The sequence below is a fragment of the Protopterus annectens genome, chromosome 4.part0 (genome assembly GCF_019279795.1).
Source record: "Protopterus annectens isolate FY-2018-M chromosome 4.part0, PAN1.0, whole genome shotgun sequence".
Classification (NCBI taxonomy): Eukaryota; Metazoa; Chordata; order Ceratodontiformes; family Protopteridae; genus Protopterus; species Protopterus annectens.
Genome location: NC_056733.1, coordinates 597,535,892 through 597,562,925, shown reverse-complemented (window position 1 = coordinate 597,562,925; position 27,034 = coordinate 597,535,892). Strand labels below are relative to the sequence as shown.

At 43.7% G+C, this 27,034-nt stretch overlaps 1 protein-coding gene across 8 annotated transcripts in view; it reads right to left on the bottom strand.

The window, feature by feature from the left end:
- NCOR2 (nuclear receptor corepressor 2) overlaps positions 1-27,034 on the bottom strand; it is a 3,277,114-nt gene that overhangs the window by 1,084,393 nt on the left and 2,165,687 nt on the right. Inside the window, exon 1 of one of the 8 annotated variants that reach the window (XM_044068537.1) lies at positions 19,467-19,772. The exons of the other annotated variants lie outside the window; for them this stretch is intronic. The gene's annotated coding sequence lies outside the window, so the exon portion shown is untranslated. Of the gene's footprint in view, positions 1-19,466; positions 19,773-27,034 lie in introns of those variants that run through there. 8 annotated transcript variants of the gene reach the window in all.

The following is a 27,034-nucleotide window of genomic DNA, read 5'->3' as shown; positions in this document are numbered from 1 at the left end:
CTTAATCTAGCATGTAGGGCACCAACTGTCATTCACCTAATAAAAGGATATTACAACAGAGCTTTACCTGAAGTCATCTGCAGGACTTCTGCATCCAGATGTCATGGTCAATTTTATACACGTTTTTTTTAACTACATTCTTAACTGCATTTATCCTTGCAGCAGCTGTATGAACTCTATCTGCAAAAATGTGTTTACCTTTGGAAGTGCAAGAGGTACATGGGACCAGCTGCCATCCATGACATGGGGACAGATGCACGTATAAACACACACACACACACACAATCACACACACACACACACACACACACACACACACACACACACACACACACACACACACACACACACACACACACACACACACCACTCTTCACAGATCTAATTAGTGACAGTCACTCATATGGCAAATGGCACTTGCAACTTTCTGCTAATTCTAGCAGCTGTCGTCCTGCCACTTGCATTATTCATTTTTTCATTGCACTGTTACATATGTTACATACAGTCAACTGTCAAGCAACACAGTATCCGATTAATTTTCAGTTCATGGTTCCTCCATTAAATTCAGGTATTCACATAGCAGCAACCATCCTCCTTCTCCAAATGCATTTCCAAATGCAGCACTACATACAGACAGCTCATGCAACAAACACTGCTTGTGCTGTACCATTTAATGCAATCACCCATGTGACAGCTAATAACAGCTTCAAGTCCCGCACTCAGACTACTACAAGAATGACTTCGACACTACCCGCACATGACAGCTACACCCATGACTTGTACTCTGGTGTCACCTGTACCTCTATTTCCAGTCACCAACAAAGCTTATGACATTTGTAAAGTACAGTTGTGTACACTTACCATAAATGTAGATGTTCGAGTGTATTCACTATTGCAGTCATCAAACTTGGGTTATCTGCCTGCAGGTAGCCCTCAGTCGGCCCGAATACCAGAGTCTTGGGATTTCTGCATCGGATGCTGTCGCCTCTTCCATGACGTCAGGTCGTCAGGGGTATAAAACATGCAGCCGACACCATTACATCACTTTTTCTTGCCCTAGATGTCAGGAGCCCCCAAAATAGGAAGCTATTGCATGGTGTGGAACACCTCCAGTAAAAAGTAAATACCCCTGCCATAAAAGATGGCCATAAAGAGGATAGGTAAAAAGGATAGAGAAAACCAGGGGGCTGGAGGGAGGGGAAACCAGGACTGCAACAGTGAATACACTTGAACATCTACATTTATGCTAAATGTACACAACTGTACTATGTTCTTCGTGTTTCACTGTTGCAGTCATCAAACTTGGGTTGATTCCCAAAGCTGAGGAAGTGTGGAGGCAGTCAAGAAGTGTTGGGGCTGGCTAGCACACCTTGTAAGACTGCTGTAGCAAATCCAGCTCTGGATTTAAAAAAAATTAAGTGGTAATACTTGGTGAAGGTGTGTACTGAACTCCAAGTTGCAGCTTCCTAGATGTCCCTGGTGGGGACCCCCCCCCCTGAAAAGTGCTATAGGGGTTGAAGTAGCTCTAGTGGAATGAGTTTTGATCCCTAGAGGGCTAGGTTTTCTATGGTGCTTGTAGCAGAAATGGACGCAGTGTGCTATCCATTTGGAAATGGTTTGCTTCAAAATGGCCTTGCCCTCTGCCCCTGTAGCAAAGCTAAGTAGCAGCTGGTCAGACTTTCTGAAAGGCTTAGTCCTGTCAAGGTAGAACCTGAGCTGTCTGTGCACGTCCAAGGAGTGCAGGATCCTTTCCCCTCCATTCTGAGGATTAGGGAAAAAGGTTGGCAAATGGATGGATTGGTTTAAAGCCACACTGGATACCACCTTGGGCATAAAGGAAGGGTTAGTCCTGAGGGAAACTCTGGCGGCATGGAAAATAATGAAGGGCTCCATCGCCATTAGAGCCTGTAACTCAGACACACTTCTTGCTGAAGTAATAGCTAGAAGTAAGGCTGTTTTCCAAGAGAGGAATTTTAACTCTGCTGAAGCAGCAGGTTCAAAAGGGGGAAGTGTGAGCTTTTCCAGTACAAAGTTAAGGTCCCAGGCCGGGGTGGGAGCTCTCCTAGGGGGGCTTAAACTGTTAGCTCCTCTCAAGAACTGCTTGATGAGAGGGAGAGAAAAGAGAGGAGGCTCAGTATTATAATCAGCTGAGATGGCAGAGGCATGAATCTTAATGGATGAGAAGGATAGGCCTCTGTGGAGCAGCTCTGCTAGGTAATCAAAGATTTGAGGTAAGTAGGGCACAGCTGTTTCCTTTTCTTGAGACTGACTCCAAGAACAATACATTTTCCACTTTTCAGCAAAGGATTTCCTAGTACTAAGCTTTCTGGCATCAAGGATGACGTCCAGCACCTGTTTGCTGAGGGATGCTGGTGGTGTATTCATGGGATAAGCCAGGCTGCAAGGTTTAGGATTTGCAGCTGTGGATGCAAAATCTGTCCCTCCTGCTGAGACACCAGGGAAGGTGCCTGATGTAGGTGCCAGGGTGGCACTGCTGTCAGACTGCATAGGAGTGGGTACCAGTGCTGGTGTGGCCCGTCTGGTGCAATAAGGATTGCCCTTGGCCTGTTCTGTTTGATCTTGAGTAGTGCTTTTGACAGGAGGGGCAGAGGAGGAAAGGCATAAATTGAGAGGTTTTCCTATGTAAAGAATAGGGCGTCCACCTTCCAGGCTGTGCTGTGAGGGTTCCTGGTGCAAAATTTGTTCAATTGCTGGTTTTGGGGGGAGGCAAAAAGGTCCCCCTCGGGAGTTCCCCACCTCTGGGTTAGAAGTTTGAATGAGTTGGGCTCCAGTTTCCATTCGTGAGGGTCCAGTAGATTTCTGCTCAAGTTGCCCGCCAGTGAATTATGCTTGCCTGGTAGGAATTGAGCTTGTAGGTGCACTTGGATGCTCAAGGCTGTGTTCCACAGAGCCATGGCTAACCTGCAGAGTTGGTAAGAATGAGTCAGGCCCTGCTCGTTTATGTACCACATAACTGTGGTGTTGTCTGTCTTTATCAAGAGCTGTCCTGGAAGGATAAGGTATTTGAAGACTGTCAGAGCATTCTGTACAGCTACCACCTCTTTTTGATTGATATGCAGGGGAATTTGTTCTTGGCTCCATTTGCCTTGAATGCATTTGCCTGCCATGTGAGCCCCCCCATGCATAGTCTGATGCATCTGTTGTCAGGGTTTGGGTGGCGAGGGGTTGAGTGAAAGGAAATCCCTTGTTGTGGCTGCATGCTTCTGCCCACCAAAGGAACTCTGCCCTTAGACAAGGTATGATAGGAATCACTGTTTCCAGGTCCCGAGAATGTTGTCACCAGAGACTTTTTAAGTACCACTGAAGTTTCCTCATATGCAGTCTTGCATATGGAATTAGCAGAATGTATGAGGCCATGAACCCTAGGGCATGCAGTATTTTCCTTGCAGAAAGCTGGGTTTTGTTGGCCATTAGTTTGAAATAGTTTGTCAAATGGGCCTGCTTTTCTGGAGTGAGGAATGCCATCTGGGAAGTTCTGTTCAAGCTTACTCCCAGGAATACAATTTGTTGGCTGGGCACCAGTTGAGATTTCTTTTCATTGATGGTGTACCCCAGTGAATTTAGAAGTCTTTTGACAAATACCAGGTGCTGAAGCAGCAATTCCTGACTGTCCACCTGAATCAGGCAATCGTCCAAGTATGGGTAGATTTGAATATTTCTCTGCCTGCAGTATGCAATGGCTGGAGCCAGGCATTTTGTGAATACTATGGGTGCGGTAGATCAGCCAAAGGGAAGTGCAGAGAACTGATAGTGCATACAGCCTGTCCTGAAACGTAGATATTTCCTGCAGATAAGCTTCTTTTAAGTCTAGGGTGACCAACCAGGCATCCTTGGCTAGCATAGGAAGAAGTTGTTGCAGTGTAAGCATTTTGAATTTTGGGACCACCAGAAAGGTGTTGAGGATTGATAGATCCAGGATTGGGCGCCAACAGCTCTCTTTTCTGGGCACCAGGAACAGTCTGGAGTACAAAATCTGTCCACTTTGTTCTACTGGAACAGGTTGAATAGCCCTGATATGGAGAAGGGAAAGTACTTGCTTTTGAGCCTCTGCCCACTGGTTTGCAGGAAGGACTGGCACCCCGTTTGGTGATGGAAGTGTGTGGAAGTAGAATCTGTATCCCTGGGATACAATGTTTAGAACTGATCGGTCCTGAGTAATGGACATCCATTTTTTTGCATGAAGGGCGAGTTTTCCTCCTAGGGGCGCAAGTACTTGGGCATGGCTGGGAAGGACAATTGGAAAGTCATTGTGAACTTTTTCAATAAGGGGGTGGCTTACCACTCCCTGGCTTTGAGGTGGAAACACTCCATTGTTTAGATCTCTGCATACCCTGAGACTGTAGTCTTGGTGGTCTGTTTCCCCTGGGTTTGGACTGAGAAGGCCTGACAGGGACTGGAAAGGACCAGTTTTTTGAAGGCCAATGCCTACTGAATCTAAGTGGTTGCACCTGTGAGAAATCTTTGACTGTTTGCATAGGTTTAGCTTTTTCTTCCATCTTTTTAAGAACTTCTTCAGCTTTTGTGCCAAACAAATGCTCCTGATTTAATGGAACATCTAGTAATTTTGCTTTGACATAGTCAGGCAAGACTTGTTCTTTTAGCCAAGCATGTCTTCTCAGTACAGACAGTGTGACAGCAGCCCTGCAAGATGCTTCTAAGGCATCAAACCCACATTGCAAAGTATGTTTACTAACTTGGTTTGCAGAATGTATCAACGCTTGTAAATCTTTATTGTCTGCACAATCTGGAAGTAACACCATTTTGTGTTTAATTAGTTCCATAATATGTTGCTTGTACTTAAACATGTGAAACTGGCAATTCAAAGCCCCGATGGCAAGAGTTGCAGAGGTATATATCTTCTTACCCCATCTGTCTAAAGCTCTAGAATCCCTGTCTGAAGGGGTAGGGTTTTTGTCTGTAGTAGCCTTAATGCCTTTAGGCCCCTGGGAAATGGTCTCTGGATCCGCAGTAGGATTCTTAAAGAGAAATTTGTGAGAATCAGGTACTCTGTAGTACCTGTCAGGTTTTCTAGGAGCTGGTGGTAAGATGTCAGGAGTAAGACTGGACTCCAAGAAGACATCATCTACAATATCCAGGACAGGGAGTACAGCTAGAGGCCTGTGCTGAGGCAAATCTAAAAATTCCCTGAGTCTCTTTTTGGACAGAGGACAATCCTGGCATTCTCAGCGGAAATGCTCTCTTAAGGTATGCAAGGTTTCAATAAAAGAGAAATCCTCTGGAGGGAAGGCAGAGGGAATGGATTCCTCTGCATCTGAATCCTCATAGGTAGATAAGGGTATGTCCTGGTAATCAGAAGGGTCAATGTCATCAGACTCCTGGTCTGTAGAATCAGAAGTAAATTCAGTTGTCTTTTGGCAGGGGAAGGCTGGCTTCCCCTAATTAGAGCAATAAGGTCCTTCAGTCATTCTAAGCATTTGTTTTTGTAGCATGGGAGGATGAGTATGCACTTTGGACATCGGTTTTCTAGGCATAGTGCGAACTCTGGGCATGAGAAACTCATTAGTTTTAGTAGGAAATGAAGTTGTCGGTTTAATATGAATATCGGTAGGTTGGAATACACCCTCAGAAGCCAGTGCCTGCACAGCGGCTCCGGACCCATCCTAGGTAGAGACATCCATCCTAGGTAGAGACATCCGCAGGTTCCATAGTCGAAGAAGCATCTTGCGGCATACCGGACTCCGAATGGGTCTCAGCAGAGGCCTGCAAATCTGTAGAAGTGAGCATCAGGGGCTGCAAAGGCACCTCACTGAGTACCGGCGGTCTGGCGACAAGCTTAACGGAAGTGTCATCGGCAGTTTTTGAGTACCAGTGGACTGGCGACAAGCTTAACGGAAGTGTCATCGGCAGTTTTTGACCTATGCGGTTTGTCTCTGACTTTGTCTTTGCGCTTTTTCGGAAGATCTGTAGTCGGATGGCTTACCGAAGCCATTTGGAATAGGGAGAACGAGAGCAAAAGAATTTAGCTACAAAAATAACCCATTGACGAATGGTTTGGGCGTTAAACAAGGCACAAAACTGACAGCTAGGGACATCGTGGTCTGGGCCTAAACAGGTGATGCAATAAGAATGAAAATCTCTGTGAGGTATTTGCTTTCCACAGGCAAGACAATTGTTAATTTTTTCTGACATCGGTTAGAGAAAGAAAAAAGAATGCCCAGTGGGGTACTTAGCTTTAGAAGACTTCAGGTCTGAAACCCGAAAAAACTAAAATTTCAGGTAGCGGCCGACTGGCACTTGCGAACTGCTTCTGCTTCGGGCTCCTTCTCGGCAAGAAAGACTGATGTAATGGTGTCGGCTGCATGTTTTATACCCCTGACGACCTGACATCATGGAAGAGACAACAACATCCAATGCAGAAATCCCAAGACTCTGGTATTCGGGCTGACTGAGGGCTACCTGCAGGCAAATAACCCAAGTGTGATGACTGCAACAGTGAAACATGAAGAACATCATTGCCACTGTCCCACCTGCACATAATTCCTGAACACAATATGACCTGCAACAAAGCGACATCTAATACCACCTGCCATACTCCTATATACACTTTCAACTCCTGAACAGAACATGGCCTGCAATGTTGTGGCAACTGACATCCTCTATAACCTCGACCATGCATGCACAACTCCGGAATATTTTCCTGTCTTTATGATGTGGTGGTTGATACCAGCTGCTATCCACCCAACCTTGAATGTACTCCTGTCCCTGTAAATCACCACTGAATTCCTGAAGGAGCTGCAGTATGCAGTGATGTGGTAGCTGACATCACCTGCTATCCTCCCACATAAAAACTTCAGTCATGAATACATTACTACATACATAGACACGGTGGCAGATACCACTTGCCTTTACCTGCACACTCCTCATTCACAAATGCATTAATGATAGCAATAATGTGGTGGCTGACACCAGCAGCCATTATTCTCCCATACACATAAGCAGTCAAGCAGTCAGACACACACAGTCTCCATCGCTGAACAAAAGTACAGTTGTGTACACTTACCATAAATGTAGATGTTCGATTGTATTCACTGTTGCAGTCATTACATTTGGGTTATCTGCTGGCAGGTTGCCCTCAGTCGGCCTGATTAACAAAGTCTTGGGTCCTGCGTCGGTTGCTGTCCCTTCTTCCATGATGTCAGGACGTCAGGGGTATAAAACATGCAGCTGATGCCATTACATCAGTTTTTCTTGCCCCAGATGTCAGGTGCCCCTCAAATGGGGAGCAAAATAAATTATATATATATATATATTTAATATATATATATATATATATATATATATATGTATATATATATATACATATATATATATATATATATATATATATATATATATATATATATATATATATATATATATATATATGTATATATATAAAATTTAAAACACAAAAAATATATACCTCCAAACAAAGGCAAATACACCAAAAAGGCTTTTAAGCATAGTAAGAGAAAGTAGAGGTATAGTAAGAGAAAAACAGGGGGCTGGAGGGTGAATAACCAGAACTGCAACAGTGAATATACTCGAACATCTACATTTATGGTAAATGTACACAACTGAACTATGTTCTTCGTGTTTCACTGTTGCAGTCATTACATCTGGGTAGATTCCCAAAGCTATGGTTGGGAGGATGGATTTATACAGCATTAGGACCAGCTATAAGGCCCTGCAGGACATCAGTGGCAAAGCCAGCTCTGGATTTAGAGAAGAAAGGTAAATGGCAATGTTTGGTGAACGTATGAACTGAGCTCCAGGTAGCAGCTTCTAGAATGTCTCTGGTAGGGACACCTCTGAGAAAGGCTGTAGATGTAGATGCAGCCCTGGTGGAATGAGATCTGATCCCTTGGGGGATAGTTTTACCATGGTGCATATAGCAGAAATGAATACAATGGCTTATCCATTTGGAAATAGTCTGATTTGAATTAGCCTTTCCCTCTGCCCCTGCAGCAAATGCCACCAGTAGTTTTTCAGATTTTCTTAGAGATTTTGTCCTGTTTAAGTAAAATCTAAGTTGTCTGTGTACATCCAATGAATGCATAATCCATTCCCCCTTGTTCTGTGGATTGGGAAAGAAAGTTAGCAAATGAATGGTCTGATTAAGAGCTACACTGGACACCACCTTAGGCATGAAAGATGGATTGGTCCTGAGAGACACCCTGTCTGCATGAAAAATAATGAAAGGCTCCACTGCCATAAGAGCCTGTAATTCAGAAATCCTTCTAGCTGAAGTGACTGCTAAAAGGAAAGCTGTTTTCCAGGAGAGAAATTTTAAGTCTACAGTAGCAGCTGGCTCGAAAGGAGAGAAAGTGAGTTTTTTCCAATACAAAATAGAGGTCCCAGGCAGGGGTTGGAGCTCTCCTGGGAGGTCTTAAGTTTTTGGCCCCTCTGAGATACTGCTTTAGCAGAGGATGAGAGAAGATGGGAGGTTCTGTGTTGTAATGAGCTGAAATGGCAGAGGCATGGATTTTTATGGAAGAAAAGGACAGGCCCTTGTGAAGCATCTCAGTTAAGTATTGTAAAATCTGAGGAATATTGGGCACTGCTGTGCTTATTCCTTGTGACTGGTTCCAGGCACAGAATCTTTTTCATTTGTCAGCATAAGATTTTCTAGTACTAGGCCTTCGCCTCCAAAATGACATCCATCACAGGTTTGCTGAGGGATGCTAAGGGTGAATTTAGGTGATTAACCACGCTGCAAGATTCAAAGTTTGGAGCTGAGTGTGCAGAATTTGGTTGTTCTGCTGAGACAGTAAAGTAAGGTGTTTGAGGCAGGTGCCACGGATGAAAGTTTGACACATTGCGCAGGAGAGGGTACCAGTGTTGGCGAGGTCAGTCTGGAGCAATCAGAATAATTTTTGGTTTGTCCTGTCTGACTTTTAGTAGAATTTTGGAGAGCAGAGGTAGAGAGGGAAAAGCATAGACTGACAGGTTTTTCCAGCTGAATGATAGAGCTTCCACTTTCCAAGCTTTTTTGTGATGAGTTCTTGTGCAGAATTTGTCTAACTGATAGTTCTGGGGTGAGGCAAAAAGATCTATGTCTGGACTCACCCATTTGCGTGTCAACATGCTGAAAATCCGTGGTTCCAGTTTCCATTCGTGTGGGTCCATGAGACTTCTGGTCAGTTTGTCTGCCAGAGTATTCAGCTTTCCGAGCAGGAATTCAGCTTGTAGTTGTACTTGATAGCTCAAGGCCGTGTTCCACAATGCCATGGCTAGTCTGCAAAGGGGGTAGGAATGTGTACCCCCCTGCTTGTTTATGTACCACATAACTGTGGTATTGTCTGTCTTTATCATTAATTGCCCTGGATGAAGGGAGTCCTTGAAGGCTGTCAGTGCATTCTGTACAGCTAGCATCTCTTTCTGATTGATATGAAGGTGCATTTGATTTGGGCTCCATTTGCCCTGAATGCACTTCCCTGCCAGATGAGCCCCCCAAGCATAGTCTGATGCGTCTATAGTTAGGGTTTGGGCGGCAGGGAGTGGAGTGAATGGCAATCCCTTGTTTTGGTGGCAGGCCTCTGCCCACCATAGGAACTCTAGTTGCAGGCAAGGTATGATAGGAATCATTGTTTCCAGGCTGTGACAATGTTGACTCCATAAACTTTTTAAGTACCACTGAAGTTTCCTCATATGCAGTCTTGCATATGGAATTAGAAGAATGCAGGAGGCCATGAACCCCAAGGCTTACAGAATTTGCCTTACAGACAGCAGGGTTTTTGTGGCCACCTGTTTGAAGTAAGTCACCAATTGAATTTGCTTTTCTGGCGTAAGGTAAGCCACCTGTGCAGTTGTATTCAAGCTTGCACCCATTAATGTAATTTCCTGAGATGGTACCAGTAGTGATTTATTTTCGTTTATGGTGTATCCTAGACAAGCTAGAACCCTTTTTACAAACGTCAGATGCTGTAGAAGAATGTCATTGTTTTCTGCCTGAATTAGACAATCGTCCAGGTATGGATATATCTGAATATTTCTTTGCCTGCAAAATACAATTACTGGAGCCAGGCACTTTGTGAAGACCCTGGGCACAGTAGATAAGCCAAAGGGCAGTGCAGAGAACTGGTAATGCAAACAGCCTGCTTTGAAGCAGAGGTATCTTCTGCATGATTCCCTGATTGGGATATGCAGGTAAGCCTTTATAAGTCTAGAGTTACCAACCAGGCATCTTTGCCTAGCATAGGACTGTTGAAGAGTCAGCATCTTGAATTTTGGAATGTCCAGAAATGTGTTTACAGTAGATAAATCCAGTATTGGACGCCATGATTTGTCTTTTCTGGGTACCAGGAAAAGTCTTGAATAGAAACCTTGTCCCTTTTCCTCTTCTGGTACTGGTTGTATAGCCCCCATGTTCATGAGGGACAGAACTTGTTTCCGGGCCTCTGCCCACTGATTTGGGGGCAGGTCTGGCCATCCGTTTGGGATTGGCAACGTGTGGAAATGAAATCTGTATCCCTGGGATACTATATTTAAAACCCATTTGCCCTGGGTTATCAGTTTTCCCCCTAAAGGGGCGGCTAAAAGGTAAGTGCTTGATGAGTGTATTGGGAAGTCATTGAGACTGTTTACCATAGGGAGGTGCCTTGTTGTTTCCAGATTTGGAAGTGGAGGCACCCCATTGTTTTGTTCTAAAAGTCCCTTGTGACTGAAACCTGGAGCCTTTGGAATGTCTGGGTTTGACTTGAGTGGCTCTCGAAGGAACTGGAAAGGACCAGTTCTTAGTAGGCCAGTGCCTACTAAATCTTGGAGGTTGCACTTGTAAGAAATCTTTCACAGTTTGCATAGATTTAGCTTCATCTTCCATCTTTTTTAAAACTTCTTCAGCCTCATTACCAAAGAGACGGTCCTGTTGTAAAGGAGCATCCCACAATTTTGCTTTAACATGGTCAGGCAGAGTTTGCTCTTTGAGCCAAGCATGCCTTCTTAGCACAGACCCAGTTACAGCAGCCCTGCAAGAGGCCTCCAAAGAAACAAAACCACATTGCAAAGTATGTTTTCCAACTTGTTCAGCTGAATGCAATAAATCCTGTAAATCTTTATTTTCCACACAGTCAAAAATTAACATCAGTTTCTGTTTAAGCAGTCCCATGATATGCTGTTGATATTTAAGCATATGAAATTGACAGTTTAAAGCCCTGATTGCCAAGGTTGCCGAAGTGTAAACATTCTTACCCCATCTATCCAGCGCCCTGGAATCTCTATCAGAAGGGGTAGGATTTTTGAAAAGGAATTTGTGGGAGTCAGGAACCCTGTAGTATCTGTCTGGCTTACAAGGAGCCAGAGGCAGGGAATCAGGAGCCATTCTGAAAAAACATCATCAACAATGTCTAGAACAGGAGGTATAGCCAAAGGCCTATGCCGAGGAAGAAGAAGAAAATCCCTAAGTCTCTCTTTAGATTCAGAGAAATCCTGACTTTCCCAGTGGAAATGTTCCCTTAAGGTATGTAAAGTTTCCCCAAAAGAAAAATCCTCAGGGGGAGAAGCAGAAGGAATGGAATCTTCTGCATCAAAGTCCTCATAAGTACGTACAGACAAATCCTGTTCATTAGAAGAGTCAGAAGAAATAGAATCCTGTTCAAAAGATTCATAATCAATGTCTTGCCTAGGCCTCTTAGAAGGAGGGGGGTGGCTACACCTGATCAGAGTAATTAAATCTTCAGCCATTTTGATCATTTGTTTCCCAGGCATAGGAGCCTGCACATGTGGCCCAGGCATCTGTTTTTTAGACATAGATTTAGATTTTGGCCTTAGTTTTGAAGATGGCGTTGGTCTAATATACAAATCTGTAGGGATGAAAACACCCTCAGAAGCCAGTGCCTACACAGCACCTCCGGACCCATCTAAGGTAGAGACGTCTGTGGGTTCCATAATTGAAGCATCTCGTGGCATACCGGACTCCAAATGGGTCTCAGTAGAGGCCTGCGAATCAGAAGTAGCGGGTATCTGGGGCTGCGAAAGCGCCTCACTGAGTACCGGCAAACTGGCGACTGGCTTAGGAGAAGCTTCGTCGTCAGTTTTGGACCTCGACAGTCTGTCTCTGTCTTTTTCTTTGCGTTTTTTAGGTATTCCGCTAGTTGGATTGCTAACCGACATTTCTGGATAATTAAATCGTGAGCCAAAATATTTAGAAGCAAAAATATACCAATGTTTAATAGTGCGTTGATTAAATTTAGCACAAAACCGACAGCAAGGTACGTTGTGGTCAGGGCCTAGGCAAGGAATACAGTACAAATGAAAATCCTTATGAGGTATTTGCTTCCCACAAGTAATGCAATTATTAACTTTTACTGACATTGGTAAGAAGCAAGAAAAAGTTTCCCCAATGGGGTACTTAGCTTTTAGTTGAAGACTTTGGTTCTGAAACTCGAAAATGAAAATTTCAGGAGTCGGCCGACCGGCACTTGCGAACTGCTTCTGCTTCGGACACCGCACGGCAAGAAAGACTGATGTAAAGATGTCGGCTGCATGTTTTATACCCCTGCCAGCAGATTACCCAAATGCAATGACTGCAACAGTGAAACACGAAGAACATCTGGCATCCGTGGTGCATCAGTTGACAATGTAGAACTGGCATTCTGTTTTCTAGTCCAAACCAGAAGGGAGCAAACAGCACAGCTGACTGCCCTACCACCTCAACTGATGAAGCTGCTGCTGCTGCTTCTCCTGGCCAGCTTATCCAGAGATGTGACATTGCATTTAGGCCCAAGTCGACAATACCCTCATCAACAGTGGTGCTAAAAGCTTCCTGAGAAACCAGATGAATAGTGTTAATATTTCCCCCTAAAAGTTATACTGCACTCATTATGCCCATTTCATTTGACACGTGCAAGGAGTAACTAACAGCATATAGACAACTGGGAGCACTTTAAATTATATGTCTGCACATGCACAGCTGCAATAAAAAAACACTGTGAAGCATAACCTTTAATGGATTAAGAAATGTATTTTGCTTCTGATAACATGAGTTTATCTTTCTGTTCTTGCTAAATTACTTATGTTGTTCCTTCCTGCTTCCTATGCCTCCACCCCAAATGGCATACATATGCAAACCATCTGACAATCCCACTGTTCAAACAGAAGAGGTACAGATCTGCAGGCTTGCCTGCATGACATCATGTACTATTGTTAAATGAGCTGGGCCAACTATCTCTGCAGAAAGTCCATCAGTTTCCTGACAATCAAGAAGATGTCCAAGCCCAACCATAACTGGACTACTTCTATCAAAGCAGTTTTGCCCCTTTCCAGTTTCAGATCATATGAAATCAAAGCAGTATCAATTCCAGTTACACACATGCTATGCAACTGTTGCATGCAATACGGAGCCTTGATGCATGTAGCAAAACAGTATCTGCTGTTGCTGCTGTAACACTGGTTGTAACATATTTTATTAAAAATATATAAAATAAAACAGCATTAACACCTGCTTTCCATAATGAGTATGGGACTGAACACTACCTTTTCCAAGTCAGAATGTTTCAAGGTTACTCAGGACTTAAGACTGCGGAATCCAAACAGTCATTTCCTTACAGCACTAACATGCCAGGGCTAAGCTTCCTCTACCAGGGTGTCTTTCAGTTTTTTCCAAGCACATTTTCTTCGGTTTTGAATCTGCATTAAGCCACAATATCAACTGTTATCCCCAACAGCCTCTGTACATCGTGACAGAGCTGCTGACAAAGTCCATTAGTATGTAACCTTAACTTTGGTAAAAGGAAAGGCTACATGTTACAAAGCATTCCTGCACTGTCTACTGCCCTGAAAACAACTGCTGTTTTGGAAAAGCTGGTTCATTTAACTCAACTATCTTTATTTCAGTGTAAGACCTTGTATACTTTTTAATACTTCATGTACTTTCAAGCTGAAACTAAAATTCGTCCATTGAGATCAGAGCTCCACTCCATTAAACAGGGGGCATACTGAGGTAGTGAGGAGGTCAGAGATAACTTAATTCTGACACCACACCTCAAAACATAACACCACACCTCAAAACATAACACATGCAACACATACTTTAATAAATCGCTGTGTCAATAAATCACAGCCCTTAAGGCCAAACACTATGCCTGATACACTAGTGATAGGTGACTCTATAGTCAGACACACTGATGTCCCACTTACCAGGCTGAGCAAGGGGAGGGTAATGGTAAGCTGCCTATCGGGGGCTAGGATCCGCCATATAACACACGCACTCAGGTCACTCAAAAGCACGTACAAATATGACTCCGTCATTGTCCATGCCGGCGTGAATGACCTGAGACGTACCTCCTTGGACTACATGAAAAGAGACAGAGGAGCTCTCTGATTATGTAGCCCAGGCTGGTATGACCCTGACCCTGAGCAGCATCCTGTCCTCACCAAGAATGATGCCATAATACAAAGACAAGATGATCAGCTTTAATAATTGGCTCAATTACTGGTGTCATTCTAGGGGGATCCAATGTCTGTCTGCTTGGGATGACATGCTGGACAAGCCACGCTGCTTCGCAAGGGACGGCTTGCACCTGTCACCACTGGGCTTCCGGATATTGGCTAAGGCTCTTGCCACCCCCATAGTGCCTTTTTTAGGCAAGGCTCAAAAGACGAACCCACCTCCTTAGAAAACAAAATGGAAAAAATTAAGGGTAATGCTGCTCAACGCCAGAAGTCTAAATCTCAAGATGCAGGCTCTCGAAGCACTCCTCAGTATGGAGAACATCGATGTCTGCGCTGTAACCGAGACCTGGTTCAAGGCTCCTGAGAGCACCCCAGCGCTACCAGGCTTTACCTCATATCATGCTTTTCGGCCCCAAAACCCGGGCCGAACCACAAAGGGAGGGGGAGTGTCCATATTCATCAAGGATACCCACACCTCTAGGCTAGTGGCAACTCATGAAGCATCGGAGACCATCCAGGTGCAGCTAACCGTAGGCAAAACTGCTATACAACTGGTTGCATGTTACAGACCACCCTCCCAATCTCAAGAACCCCACTCAGCCTTCCTGAAGACATTGGAAGATATGAATGTCTCACCAAATACCATCATATTGGGAGACTTCAACTACCCTAACATAGACTGGGTGCACTATTCTAGTGCAAACACCCTAGCCCTAAGGTTCCTAGAATTCATAAACTCAAATGCAATGGAACAGCTAGTCACCTCTCCCACAAGGGGGGATAACATACTAGACCTGATCATCACAAACATGTGGACAAAATGCTCCACACCAGAAGTATTGCCCTCACTGGTGAGATCTGACCACAAACTAATCACCCTGGATATACATTTACCACCTCCACCCCCAGCACAAAAGACTACAATGAGAAACTTCTCAAAAGCCGACTTTACACTTCTCAAGACTGAGATGGTATCATTTAAGCCCACAGGGCCAATGGAAACCACATCCCACAATGCTGAATCCTACACAAATGCTTTCTACGGACATCTCCAAGAATGCATGGATCGTGCAATCCCAAATAAAACCAAGACCCTCTCCACCAAAGGAAAGCATCCTGTCTGGTGGACCCCAGCCATAAACAAATTGTATAACAAAAGAAGGAAGCTACTGCAAGACAGAGCAAAATCCCATAAAGGGAAGGCATCTCTGATCAGCACTAGTAGAAAGCTACGTTCTCTCATAAAAATATCCAAGGCCAACTTTGAGAGAAAAATCGCCAAGGACACTAAAGATAACCACAAGGCATTCTTTAGTTATGTTAGAAACCTGGGCGGAAACACTCAGATATGCTCAGAGTTAGTACACAACGACAAAAAATTTAACGAACCCACAGATATTGTCAACATTCTTGGCAGACAGGTTCAGTGCAAATTTCTCCCCTCCCTCACCTCCAAAAGAAGAAATACTCATCCCAGCTGAATGTAACCTCCCTGTCATCTCTGATGTCCAGGTGAGAACCCCCCTCAGCAAAGCAAAAAATACAGCATTTATGGGACCTGATGGTATCCCCGGCTGCGTGATACGTGAACTCCAAGAGGAGCTAACCCCGCATATAAAAATGTTATTTAACCTTAGCCTTACTACAGGATATGTACCTGAACACTGGTGTACAGCAACAGTGGTCCCACTCCACAAGGGAGGCTCCACTACAAACCCTAGGAACTACCGCCCCATAAGCTTGACCAGCCTGGTTTGCAAAGCTATGGAAAGAATTATTATGGAACTCATAAACGACGACATTGGGGACCTACAGACACTTGATCCCACCCAGTTTGGCTTTGTAAAGGGCAGATCCTGCCTTTTGAACCTGGTTGACTTTTTTGAAACAGTCACTAGAGCCATTGATGAGGGCAAGGCAGTCCATACAGGCTACCTGGACTTGGCTAAAGCCTTCGACACAATACCCCACTCGGGGATCATAGATAAGCTAAACAGCTTAAATGTAAATCCATATGTCACAAGATGGGTTGCAAACTGGCTAAAGAACAGAACCCATAAAGTCAAGATTGCGGGAGCCATGTCAGACTCAAAGCCAGTCACAAGTGGTGTCCCACAGGGCTCTGTCCTGGGACCCCTCTTGTTCGGCACTTACTTCTCAGATGTGAAAGCAAACATGGGAGGGTTGTGGCTGACAAAGTTCGCAGATGACTGCAAACTAGGCGCCATAATCAATACACCAGCTGACACATACATCCTACAGAAAGGCCTCACCGAAACGGACAACTGGTGCCGGAATCACGGCCTTAAACTGAATGCCAAGAAATGTATAGTCATCTCCTTTGGGAAAAACAAAATACCCACAAATTATCACATAGACAGTAACCCACTGAGTACCGAAAAAGTAACCAGAGACCTGGGGACCCAAGTTGATAGTGACCTCTCATTTGACACCCACGTTGCCAAAGTGGTTAGAAAGACTTTCTACCTTGCCCACCTTATCATGAAGGGGTTCACATCCAGATCAAAGGAGGTCATTGTGCCCCTGTACTCCTCCCTTATCAGGCCCATGATTGAGTACAATGCCCCATTTGGTATGTACCTCACCCGGCACTTACAACAGCTGGAGAGACCCCAGAAGTACCTCACCAAGAGGATCAAGGGTCTCCAACATATGTCATATGCTACCAGGCTAAAGAAACTCCAGCTCTATTCAGTAGCATACCGCCTGCTCAGAGGTGATCTGTGCTTTATGTACAAGGCCATGTCCAACCAGGAATTGATGGACATGCTTCACCTCAAAAAATCAAAATCCATAAGAACCACGAGAGCCAAAGATTTAAACCTCAGTACAAACATGAATAGAACACGCTGGAGGGACAGATTCATAACTCAGAGGCTTCCCATACTCTGGAACAAAATCCCAGTCCATGTTAGGCAGAGCCCTTCACTGACTCTCTTCAAGAGAAATCTTGACGAGTGGATGGGAGATTGTAGGTTTACCCCGGGGGTCACCCCTGTGTCGCTACTTAACAGAGGCACAGTAAACTAATTTTAATAAGTAAGGGGGTCTTCAATGTGTCACTACTAGACAAAGGCACAGTATTCTAAATTTAACCTATACACCTTAGTACCACTACATGGGGTGGCGAAAGCCACATCTCTAGGGCTAGGCTTGCAAATGCCCCAGGGCAGATAGCCTAGTACTAAACTATGAAACAATTGTGGTTGGCCACTGAAAACAGAATTACATTCTCTCCCCTACAGGAGAAATGTTATCAAAGAAATTGCAGTTGGAAGCAGCAGGACACGAGGAAAGAGAAAGCACAGACATCTTGGACAGTTGGAATAATTGCTCAGGTAGTGCAATAAAGGTTAATGTCACAGTTTCTACTTTAAAAGAAAAAAAAATGCTTGCCAACAAAACAACTTAATGCACATGTATTATGCACAAGCTTCAGACAAATACAGAGCTGCTACTTCAAACAGAAAAATACCAGTGAACATATTTTAGTCTTAGCAAGCTTGGTTAGTCACACTTGCAAACAGTCTGGAAGGCATGTGTTTTAAACATGTCCTAGAAACAAAACCTACACAGAGGTTTGAGGTTTTGCAGATTTTAAGATGTCTTTTTTTAGCTTTTTAATTTAGAAGTAGTTTTTCTTTTCCTCATTATGACGTTTTTTATGGGATAGTGTTGCAAGTGTATACAGTAGGTCAGAACAAGCTTCTGCTCTCTAACCAGTGACCTTCTAACGTCACCAGTCACTGACTGGGCAGATACTGCGTGGCTAATCCTTACAAGCAGTGATGTCACAAAGATGGTGACACAGTGGAGTTAAACACAGAGCACACGCCAATGTGAAAACAAACAAAAAAAACCAGTCCCACACTGTGTCTACAAACATTACGTAAATATTTCACTATGAAAAACAAGGAAATGATCTCAGGCTTTTGGTGTAAAACACATTGGCTAATATTTACTATGTAAAAGGCTTAAAATAAAACAAGCAATCTGACTGTCTTAAGTGGGGTGCCAAAATATGTTTAATTCATTCCTAAAAATAATACCCCTTAAATGAATTCATAACAAAAAAAATCAAGCCATTTTATAACTACATTAACAAATGTTGGATTATGAACAGGCTTCTGCAAGCCCAGACTTCTGGTCCACTTGACTTGTGAATCACAACAGCCTAGTTGTGCCATAATAGCTATCCAAATCACATACACCACATGTTACTGTTTACCCAAACCCATCGCACATCAAAGCACATGCTCCTGTTCATCTAATCCTAATACTAACACTATATTAATAATATATTATTTAGTTGAAATTTGGAAAAGAAACAACCAAATTCAAGGGCAATAACAACGGTTCAGAAAATGTAAAGGAGAAACAAAGCTGCAGAATGCCATGCAAGTTTGAGATCCGTACCTCATGAACTGATTTTTTTAACAAACAGGTGCAGTTCTGACTTCTGTACGGTAAAACTTCACACGCTAGGTTAAGCACACTTTGCAAAATGTCTGAGTAAAGTTGAAAACATTCTAGACATCCTTTAGTAATTAAACTTGAGTTAGTCGATATGTAACTAAACTAAATCAGGACGGTAATCCACTGCCAATAGAGTTCCTTGTTATATTTACTCTCAGCAGTTTCTGTCTGTTCTGTTCTCAGTGTTCAACTCTGGCCCGCAAGAGACGAATCTGGTATTTGTAAAGCTCCTATGTTCAGACCTCCAAGTAATAAAAGAACCACAGCTACAGCCTCAACCAAATTACTGCCCCTCCTCACAGAGACGGAACTCATAAAATGACTGAATCAATTAAGAAGGCACAACACAATTTGCCCTCCTAATTTGCTGTAACTTTCAGTAGGCTCAGTGACATACGATTCTTTTTTTCCTGTAGAAAAACTTGTGCAAAACAAGATCTTGTCCAGTAGTCCTATAAAGAAGCTTTTCCTTCAAGACAAACTGCAAAGATGAAGCGTTCTTCTATATAAATGTAAAAAAACTACAAACAAGTCGTCCATAAGTATGTCAACATTACCAAACAAGAAGCTGCAGTTTGAGGTTCTATAGGCCACGGCTTGTTTTGCTTTCAACAGCGTAACAATCCAGAGACATACAGATCACTCCACTTGTTGTTTTAATGCGATAATAGTTTCAGTTCTGACCCCAGGCACACAAACAAAGAAAAGTCAAAATGTTCAAAAATCAGAGTTTCCATTTCTTCTCAAAAGTGTTAATTCAAGCCGTCAGTAGCCCAATCTTTTTCCAGTAGAACTGCTTCGTAACTATTTACAGAGTACAGCCATCATTTACCACAACATTCCTGTAGTGATTTTGCAATTTACTGGAACAACACAGCTGCTTGCAGACTAGCTGATGAATCATAACACCACCACAGTCCACACAAAGCTGGCCAAAGAAAGAAGCGTACAGCACTGCTGATTTCTCAGGGGGCAAACACTGCTTGCTGTTGTGTGTTTATTAGGATAATACTGCTTCAGACAGAGTGACAGTGCTGCTTTACTGCATAAATTACATACAACAGTCAGTAAGAGGAACAGATTGCCATGTGCCATCTGCCTAGGTAAACATAACCAGGTGAGATTAATTTGTGCCATCTGCCTAGGTAAACATAACCAGGTTAGTTTAAACATCCTTTTATCAAAAGCAGGATGATTTTTCAGCTAACTTTAGGTTCTTATTTTCCACAGAGGCAACAGTTCTGTTCAACATCTGCTGAATAAACCAGCAGAAAAAGAACTCAACAACAAAGACGAAGGAATGAAATTTCACATATGTTGCTAGTTACCATAAATACATAACCATATCACCAATCTTTCACTCCAGAAAAGCTTGGCCCCTCTGAAAATGAATTCTGAGAATAAACATATATAAAACACTTACACATGCAGTAATGCTGAGAAAAAAAGTTTGTCACCAACCCAATCTGTCCCCAAGCAAAGGATGCTGGGATTCTTCATAATACACAGTACATGTACAAGTGCTTATGCATGCATATTTTAATTTATGCGAGATTAAGATGAACTTTTAGTAAGTATCCCATGCATGTTTATGACTCCTAAACTGTGTACTGGGTGCTGCAACCTACTCAATGTTAACAAAATACAAAGTAGCTGCAAAAGTCGTTACAACAAAAACAATTGAAATTTTAACTAGCATAAAAGCAGTTCAGCTGCGTAGACAGCTCTGTCGCTACCCAGGTCACCATTGCACACTCACATTCCTAATCAGATCCACAAAAACTGCTGATCATTTCATTTCATTACCTTATGACATAAAATACCAGAAACTCAATGTAAGGAACTCGGGTATGATGGAATATTTATGGCATTGCATTTTTTAAGCCAAAACCTGGAAAATACCTGAAAGTAGCCATTGAAACCATAATCCCAACCATGAAAAAAACAATATAACAGCAGGAAGTCATGTAACCTGCTCAAGGCCAAACAATGGGCTAGTTAATAATGCTTAATTGGTGGACAGGACTTAAACCATGCATGCATATATATATATATATATATATATATATATATATATATATATATATATATATATATATACATACATACATACATACACATCATATATATATATATATATATATATATATATATATATATATATATATATATATATATATGGTTGACATACATATAGTTTTCACTAAGCTAGGTTTCCACTCAAAGCTCCTTAAGGGCCATAACCCTTCCTATCTGCTACTGGCTAACCCCCCTACCCCCAACATGGTCCACCGCAGAGTGAATACTCTAAGGAAGTCAACTGTCATGATAACTATGAAATTAACTAGAGGGCGAAATGGCTAGAGGAAGCCTGGTGGGGTTATACCTCTCAACCTCTTAGAGCAAAAATCTGGACAAAGCCATAAATAATGGGGGGACAAAAGCCCCAAAATAGTGACATTTTTTTTTAAATTTTGCTCTTACAAATGTAGAAAGTTGACAGAATAACTAGTACATTAACATGAATTTTCTCAAGGGTATAAAGTCTGAAACTCAAACATCTGTCATTATTTTCTGACTTTAACCCTCGATGATTTGCCAGAAAACCATAACTTTATGAGAAACAGACCAAAATATGAGGCATAAATCTGGACATCCTATGAAAATCTGTACAGTTGAGCGTTATGGGTGTGGTGTCAAGTTGTGATGAACTTTAGGAAAGTTTAACTGTATAAACAGGCACATACACTGACATCTGCAATGCATGGTCCAAGTTTGAAGCTTGCATCCTTATCCTGGCTAACAGACTGTAAATATTCCAATCTCTGCCTATATCTGTGACACTAATGTCACTGGCCAAAATCCAACCACCACACTATCAGGCAGGTTAAATGTTAATTGTTTTCTTAAGTTCTTTTACTGTACTTAGTCACATCACTGTTTCTTAAAGCATATTACCCACTATATGAAATCTGTTATGAGCAGTATTCACCCCATTATTATAAAGTAGTGAATATAATGAATCTATACACTATAGTTTGCAAAATACAAGGTTGGCAGTATGGAGCATGCAAAGACAAAACATGACCCTTCATTCCATACTGCTGAGCATTACTTACATGTTTTATCAGCTACTAGAAGAAGCCTTTAAACTAAAGGATCATCAACTGCTAAAATCTCATGCTACAGAAATTAGAATTTGATAAAACAATATTGCCAGTAGCAACAAGTTGCAAACTTGCTACTCTCCAGAGACCTGGGAATGACGCTAAAAAAGTAGAGTTGTGTACACTTACCATAAATATAGATGTTTGAGTGCATTCACTGTTGGCAGTCATCACACTTGGGTTATCAGCCTGCAGGTAGCCCTCAATTGGCCTGAATACAAGAGACTTAGTATTTCTGTGCCAGATGCTGTCGCTCCAGGACTGACGTCAGGTCATCAGGGGTATAAAAACAGGCAGCCGACGCCATTACATCAGTTTTTCTTGCCCCATATGTCAGGAGCACCCCAAATAGGGAGCTAAGTTATGGTGGGGAAAACACCACCAGTAAAAAGTAAATACCAATACCAATACCCCTGAAAGGGGTGAGTAACAGCCACAGAGGAGAGAGAGAGAGAAAAACCAGGGGGCTGAAGTGAGGGGAAACTAGGACTGCAACAGTGAATACACTCAAACATCTACATTTCTAGTAAGTGTACACAACTGTACTATGTTCTTCGTGTTTCACTGTTGCAGACATTACACTTGGGTGGATTCCCAAAGGTGGCAGTCAAGAAGAGTTAGGGCTGGCTAGTATGCTTTGTAGGACTGCTGTTGCAAAACCTGCCCTGGATTTGGAAAATATAGGCAGGTGGTAATGCTTGGTGAAGGTGTGTACTGAACTCCAGGCAGCAGCTTCCAGGATGTCCCTGGTAGGGACTCCCCTGTGAAATGCTGTATTGGTAGATGTTGCCCTAATGGAATGTGTTCTGACCCCCTGAGGGGTTGGTTTCCCATGGTGCTTGTAGCAGAAATGGATGCAGTGTGCTATCCATTTGAAAATTGTTTGTTTTGAAATGGCCTTGCCCTCTGCCCCTGTTGCAAAGCTGACTAGTAACTGGTCAGATTTTCTGAAGGGCTTAGTCCTATCAAGGTAGAATCTGAGCTGTCTGTGTACATCCAAGGAGTACATGATCCCTTCCCCTTTATTTTGAGGTTTAGGGAAGAAAGTTGGCAAATGGATGGATTGGTTGAGAGCCACACTGAACACCACTTTAGGCATGAAGGAAGGGTTAGTCCTGAGGGAAGCTCTGCAGGCATAGAAAATAATGAAGGGTTCCACAGCCATCAGTGCTTGTAGCTCAGACACTCTTCTAGTTGAAGTGATGGCCAGAAGCAAGGCTGTTTTCCAAGAGAGGAATTTTAAGTCTGCTGATGCAGCAGGTTCAAAGTGGGGAAGCGTGAACTTTTCCAGTACAAAGTTAAGGTCCCAAGCAGGGGTGGGTGCTCTCCTTGGTGGCCTTAAGTTGTTTGCCCCTCTCAGGAACTGTTTGATAAGAGTGTGCGAGAAGAGAGGTGGCTCAGTGTTGTAATGAGCCGAAATGGCTAAGGCATGGATCTTAATGGAGGAGAAAGACGGGCCTTTGTGGAGTAGATCTGCTAAGTAGTCCAGGATTAGAGGCAGGGATGGCAGAGTTGTGCCCTCTCCTTTAGATAGAAACCAGGAGCAGAACCTTTTCCACTTAGCATAGGATTTTCTTGTACTGGATCTTCTGGCTTCAAGAATGACGCTCAGCACCTGCTTGCTGACGGCTGCTGGAGGAGAATTCAAGGAATAAGCCAGGCTACAAGATTTAGGGTTTGCAGTTGCAGATGCAAAATCTGTCCCTCCTGCTGAGAGAGCAGGGTTGGGTTCTGGTGTAGGTGCCAGGGTAGCACCGGTGACAGGGTGTGTGCAGGAGTGGGTATCAGTGCTGGCATGGCCAGTCTGGGGCAATCAGAATTGTCCTTGGTCTGTCCTGTCTTATCTTGAGTCATACTCTTGAGAGAAGAGGCAGAGGGGGAAAGGCATAGATTAAGAGATTTATCCACTGAAAAGATAGGGCATCCACTTTCCGGGCCCTGCTGTGAGGATTCCTGGTGCAGAATTTACTGAGCTGGTGATTGTAGGGGGAAGCAAAGAGATCCACCTCTGGGGTCCCCCATTTCTGAATCAGAAGGTTGAAGATGCTGGGCTCCAATTGCCACTCGTGTGGGTCTAGGAGATTTCTGTTCAAATCATCTGCCAGTGAGTTTTGTTTGCCTGGCATGAATTGAGCTTGCAGGTGGACTTGCATGTCCACGGCCGTATGCCACAGGGCCATGGCTAACCTGCAGAGTGGGTAGGAGTGGGTCCCCCCCTGCTTCTTGATGTACCACATAACTGTGGTGTTGTCTGTTTTTATTAGCAGCTGTCCTGGAAAGAGTGGGGATCTAAAAGCTGTCAGGGCATTCTGCACAGCTAGCATCTCTTTTTGGTTGATGTGCAGATGAATTTGACTTGGGCTCCAATGATCCTGAATGCATTTGCCGTCCATGTGTGCTCCCCAGGCACAGTCTGATGCGTCTCTGGTTAGGGTCTGGGTGGCGTGGGGTTGAGAAAACAGCAGTCCCTTGTTGTGGTAGCATGCTTCTGCCCACCAAAGTAACTCTGTCCTTAGATGGGAAATGATAGGAATGACTGTTTCCAGGTCCTGGGAATATTGGCACCAAAGACTTTTTAAGTACCACTGAAGTTTCCTCATATGCAGTCTTGCATACGGAATTAGCAGTATACATGAGGCCATGAACCCTAGGGCCTGCAGTATTTTTCTTGTGGATAGCTGGGTTCTGGTGGCCATTTGTTTGAAGCAGGCTGTCAGACAGACTTGTTTTTCTGAACTGAGGAATGCCATCTGGGATGTTGTGTCCAAGCTTGCTCTCAAGAATACAATCTTTTGACTGGGTACCAGTTATGATTTCTTTTCACTGATGGTGTACCCCAAGGACGTGAGAAGGTGTTTCACAAATGTCAGGTACTGCAACAGCAATTCCTGACTGTCCGCCTGAATCAGGCAGTTGTCCAAGTACGGGAACATTTGGATATTTCTCTGCCTGCAGTATGGCCAGGCATTTTGTGAAAACTCTGGGCACATTAGATAAGCCAAAGGGAAGTGCAGAGAACTGATAATGCATATATCCTATCCTGAAACGTAGATACTTCTTGCATGACTCCCTTATGGGGATGTGCAGATAGGTGTCTTTTAAGTCTAGGGTGACTAACCAGGCATCCTTCGCTAGCATAGGCAGAAGCTGTTGCAGGGTAAGCATTTTGAATTTTGGTACCACCAGGAAGGTGTTGAGAATTGAAAGATCCAGGATTGGGTGCCAACAGGCCTCTTTCCTTGGTACAAGGAAGAGTCTGGAGTAGAATCCTTGAGCCCTCTGTTCTACTGGAACCAGCTGAATAGCTCTGATATTGAGCAGGGAAGCTTTTTGGCTTTGAGCCTCTGCTCACTGGTTTGGAGGAAGGTCTGGAAACCCGCTTGGGGTTGGCAGTGAATGGAAAATAAAATGTATACCCCTGGGATACAATGTTGAGGACCCACCGGTCTTGTGTGACGGACATCCAATTTTTTGCATGAAGGGCAAGCTTTCCTCCTAGGAGCACAAGCAATTGGGCAGGGCTGGGGAGTGGAGTAAAGAAGTCATTGTGAGTTTTTTTCTGTAAGGAGGTGGCTTGCACTCCCTGCTTTAGGGGTGGGGCACTCCATTGCTTAGATCTCTGCATACCCAGAGACTATAGTCTGGGTGGCCTGTTTCACCTGGGTCTGGTTTGAGAAGGCCTGGAGGGGTCTGGAAAGGACCAGTGTTTGAAAGGGCAATGTCTACTGAATCTAGGGGGTTGCACCTGTACGAATTCTTTAACATTCTGCATAGACTTAGCTTTTTCTTCCATCTTTTAAAGAGCCTCTTCTGCTTTGGTGCCAAACAAACTGTCCTTGTTCAAAGGAGCGTCTAGTAACTTTGATTTTACATGGTCTTGCAAGGTCTGCTCCTTGAGCTAAGCATGTCTTCTCAACACAGATCCAGTGACTGCTGCTTGGCAAGATACTTCTAGGGTGTCAAAGCCACAATGCAAAGTATGCTTACTGACTTGGCTTGCAGAGTGCATAAGCTCCTGCAAATCTTTATTTTCTGCACATCTGTAAAGGTTGCCACTTTTTGTTTAGTAAGTTCCATAATATGCTGCTGGTACTTCAGCAAGTGAAAATGACAATTCAGTGCCCTAATAGCAAGAGCTACAGAGGTATATACCTTCTTACCCCATCTGTCCAAAGCTCTGGAATCCCTGTCCGAAGGGGTGGGGTTCTTGGCTGTAGTAGCCTTGATAACTTCAGGCCCCTGGTTTCCTAGGGGCAGGAGGTAAAGTGTCAGAAGTAAGACTGGATTCCATAAAAACATCATCAATAACATCCAGGACAGGGGGTATTGCTAAAGGCCTGTGCTGAGGCAACTCTAGGAATTCTCCGAGTCACTTTTTGGACTGAGGATAGTCTTGGCATTCCCAGTGGAAATGCTCTCTTAAGGTATGCAAGGTTTCACCACAAGAAAAATCATCTGGAGGGGATGCAGAGGGAATAGATTCCTCTGCATCTGAATCCTCATAAGCACATAAGGGCATGTCTTCATAATCAGAAATCTCACAGTCATCAGACTCCTGGTCAGCAGAAGATGCAGGGGACTGGTCTCTTTTTCTATTTGCAGGGGAAGGCTGACTTCCCCTAATCAGCGTAATAAGGTCTTCTGCCATTCTAAGTATTTGTTTTTGTGGCATGGGTGCAGGTGCATGCGCTTTGGTCGCTGGTTTTCTAGGCGTAGTGCGGACTCTGGGCCTAAGAAACTCGGTAGTTTTGGTTAAAAAAAGAAGCCGCCGGTTTGAGTCGAACATCGGTTGAGTGAAGAACTGCATCAGAAGCCGGTGCCTGCACAGTTGCTCTGGACCCATCCAAGGTAGAGACATCCGCAGGTTCTATAGTCGAAGAAGAGTCTCGTGGCATACCAGACTCCAAATGGGTCTCGGTAGAGGCCTGCGAATCCATTGAAGCAGGCATCAAGGGCTG